This window comes from Octopus bimaculoides, chromosome 23 (assembly GCF_001194135.2).
Source record: "Octopus bimaculoides isolate UCB-OBI-ISO-001 chromosome 23, ASM119413v2, whole genome shotgun sequence".
In the NCBI taxonomy this organism is placed as follows: Eukaryota; Metazoa; Mollusca; class Cephalopoda; order Octopoda; family Octopodidae; genus Octopus; species Octopus bimaculoides.
The window spans coordinates 36,587,730-36,591,103 of record NC_069003.1 but is presented as its reverse complement, the minus strand read 5'-3'; the positions used below and the strand labels follow the sequence as shown (position 1 = coordinate 36,591,103).

At 35.4% G+C, this 3,374-nt stretch overlaps 1 protein-coding gene across 1 annotated transcript in view; it reads left to right on the top strand.

Annotated features, from left to right (window-relative positions):
• LOC106873969 (uncharacterized) overlaps positions 1–3,374 on the top strand; it is a 32,104-nt gene that overhangs the window by 3,562 nt on the left and 25,168 nt on the right. The gene's annotated exons all lie outside the window — the stretch shown is intronic.

Genomic DNA, 3,374 nt, shown 5'->3' with positions numbered 1-3,374 from the left:
ATATATATATATATATAAACCATTCCTACTACTACTGTAGCTACTGCCATCTCTTTTACATCATAAATATTACAGCTATGTTACTAACTTACTGAAAATCCGATTCAACAAAGAAGTAAAACATTTGGAAAAATCATTTTGAAATCGTGTGTGTGTGTGTGTTTCTGTTTGCTTGTTCAGTAGACGAAGGAAAAGAAGTATGAATGTTCCTATGATTGCTGATTTAGCTGTGAACAGAAAATATTGACAATAACTAAATTTCAATTTGTTTCTGTCATTCAACTCCTTTGCTATTTACTTAAGTATATTATTGTATGTTGTATTTATTATATCAACTTACAAAAAACAAAATGTATGTAACTTGAGCCTGACAAAACATCAAGTAAAACCAACGAAGCTTCATTCTGGCTTCTTACTAATTGAGCTGCTATTTCACATGTGTGGATATGTGTGGACTTTTTGCCTATATTGCTAAATATTGAGCACCACTCATCATCACTACCATCATCATCATCATCATCATTCAAAGCCTATTTTCCATGCTAGCATGGACCACACAGTTTGACAGGACCTGGCAGGCAACGGGGACTGCGTTGAGCACCAGGGTCTGTTTTGACCTGGTTTCTCCTGCTGCCGGCTCTTCTTAATACCAACCACTTTACTAAGTGTATTAAGTACATTTTATGTGGCACCAGCAATAGCAAGGTCACCAAGTAACCACGTACAATCATCATCATCATCATCATCATCATCATGCATGTTTTAATGTCCTTTTATTTTATTTATTTCATGCTATTATCATCAGTTGGATGTTTTTCCTTAAACAAGTTTCTTGCCACTCGTCTTTGTCTTTCAGCATTTCTATTTTGAGCACAACATCTTCAAACCTGATCTCACTTCTATGTCTTCTCTTGTCTCTTGTTCTGATCCAGCTCTTCCTCTGTCAATTGAATCCTTCACCAACAACAACACGTGGCACTTTCACACCAAACATACCAAAAAAAATAACAGTGGAGCTTGGTGCTGTCCTCTGGCCTATCAGCTCTTGTCCAATTGCCCAACCCATGCCACCATCAAAGACAGACCTTAAATGAGGGATAATAACAACACACATACACACACATACATGTTTGTGTTTGTCTCCCATCATCGCTAAATAAGTCCTGGGGTCGATTTGTTTGACTAAAACTCTTCAAAGCGGTGCCCCAGCATGGCCACAGTCCAATAACCGAAACAAATAAAAGATAAGATATGCGCTTCTTGTTTATCATCTGATTAAGATAAAAACTCACAAAAAGAAACCTTAATCTAAAACTTCCCCTGTTTTGGTATTTTGTCAACTTCTGCCAAATCCCTTATTTCCTTTTTTCTTTCTTTCTTGAACACCGACAGATGTTTAGTCATCGCATATTTTGTTATCATTGCGACCTAACATTGTGGAACGTGTCATGTTTTTAGCTGACAATAAGTTATCCCGGGAGATGAAGTGAAGCATTATTTCTTTCTTTGTTTTTTCTTAGTAAACACCCTCTTTAAAATAATTACCCACTTGTGTATATTTCTCCATCTTATGTGTCTGAAATTTATCTAAATCAACTGAATTTGTAAATTCTTATTTCTACAATACTTATTATTATTATTATTATTATTATTATTATTATGCAGAATTTTTTATTCTATTTTCTATTTTCCCTGCGCTACCAAGCACAGTTTTGTCTGCCTTGGCTATGTGCAGTGTTTTGTTTTAGTTTTGTTATTTTTACTGTATTGAAAGTACCCTACATGGAATATGTGTGTGGTACCTTGCTGTGCTATTTTTTTTATCTGTTATACGTATCTATAAACCCTGGGGTTTTGGTTATGTCATTGTCTGCAGGTCTTTTGATAATTTCCAAAGCATCTTTTATTATAGTAATTGTTTCTATTTCCAGCATCTACGTTCAGGTTTTATTATTATTATTATTATTACATTGGATAAGGCAGTGAGCTGGCAGATTCATTAACACACCAGATGAAATGCTTAACGGTATTTTGTCTGCTGCTACTTTCTGAGTTCAAATTCCACTGAAGTCGACTTTGCCTTTCATCCTTTCGGGGTTGATAAAATAAATACCAGATGAACACTGGGGTCAATTTAATCAACCTGCCCCTTCCCCCAAAATTGCTGCCCTTGTGGCAAAATTTGAAACCATTATTATTATTATTATTATCACATTGGACAAAATGCTTAGTGGCACTTTGTCCATCTTTATATTCTGAGTTCAAATTCTTTCAAGGTTGACTTTGCTTTTCATTTTTTCAGGGTCGATAAGATAAGATCTAGTCAAGCACTGAGGTCGATGTAGTCGACTAGCCCCCTCCCTCAAAATTTCAGGTTTTGTAGCTACTTTAGTTGAGTTTAATAATCATTATGTACTGCCACATATTGACACAACTGTCACGTAGTTAATGGCACAAATGTCACATATTTTCTGGCACAGTTGTCACAAAGTTGACTTAGTGGTACACTGCACAGAACAGTTGAAAATTTCAGAAAATAATTTTTTCTTAAATAGCACCCTCGTGAAAAAAAAAATGAAGCAGAAAGTTTAAATTAGTGTTAACATATTTAATGGCTGAGTGACATCCAAAAAATTAAGGAAAAAAAATGCTATGATAAGAAAAAAATATATTAGTCATTGATTAATATTATTATTTTAATTGTTTGGTCAAACTTCTGTTCTACAAATATTAAGAAAATTTGACAGCCAACATATTCATATTTCTCTTTTTAGAAAATAATATTTATGTTGAGTTTCTTGTTTAGCAATCTTAAAGGTGCCAACACACTTAACTCTCATCACTTGTGTCTGTTAGTGACAACTCGACTTCACTAATTTCCTGCTTTAGTCTTCTAATTAGAACTAGTGGAACCTATTTGCATTCACCTCAGAACTGTATTTTGTGACTTCCTGTTACAACCATTGCCCACTTGTAAAAAGAGTTGATCTATCTCCTTTGCTGGCCATTTTAATATCCATGATGTGGGTTAAGTGTTCTGTTCTTATCAAACTGTTATCTCCCGTTCAAAGGTGGGAAGTTGGCAGAAATGTTAACACGTCAGAACGCTTAGCAGCCGTTCTTACGGCTCTTTACATTCTGGGTTCAAATCCCATCAAAATCAGCTTTGCTTTTCATCCTTTCAGGTTCAATGAAATAAGTGCCAGTTGAGCATTGGGGCTGATGTAGTCGACTTGTCCCCTCTCCCTAAAAATTGCTGGCCTATGCCAAAATTTGAACCCACTGTTATCTCTTGTTCATTTGGCTCTCTCTCTCTCTCTTTCCTTCTCTTAACACACACACACACACACACACACACACACACACACACACAC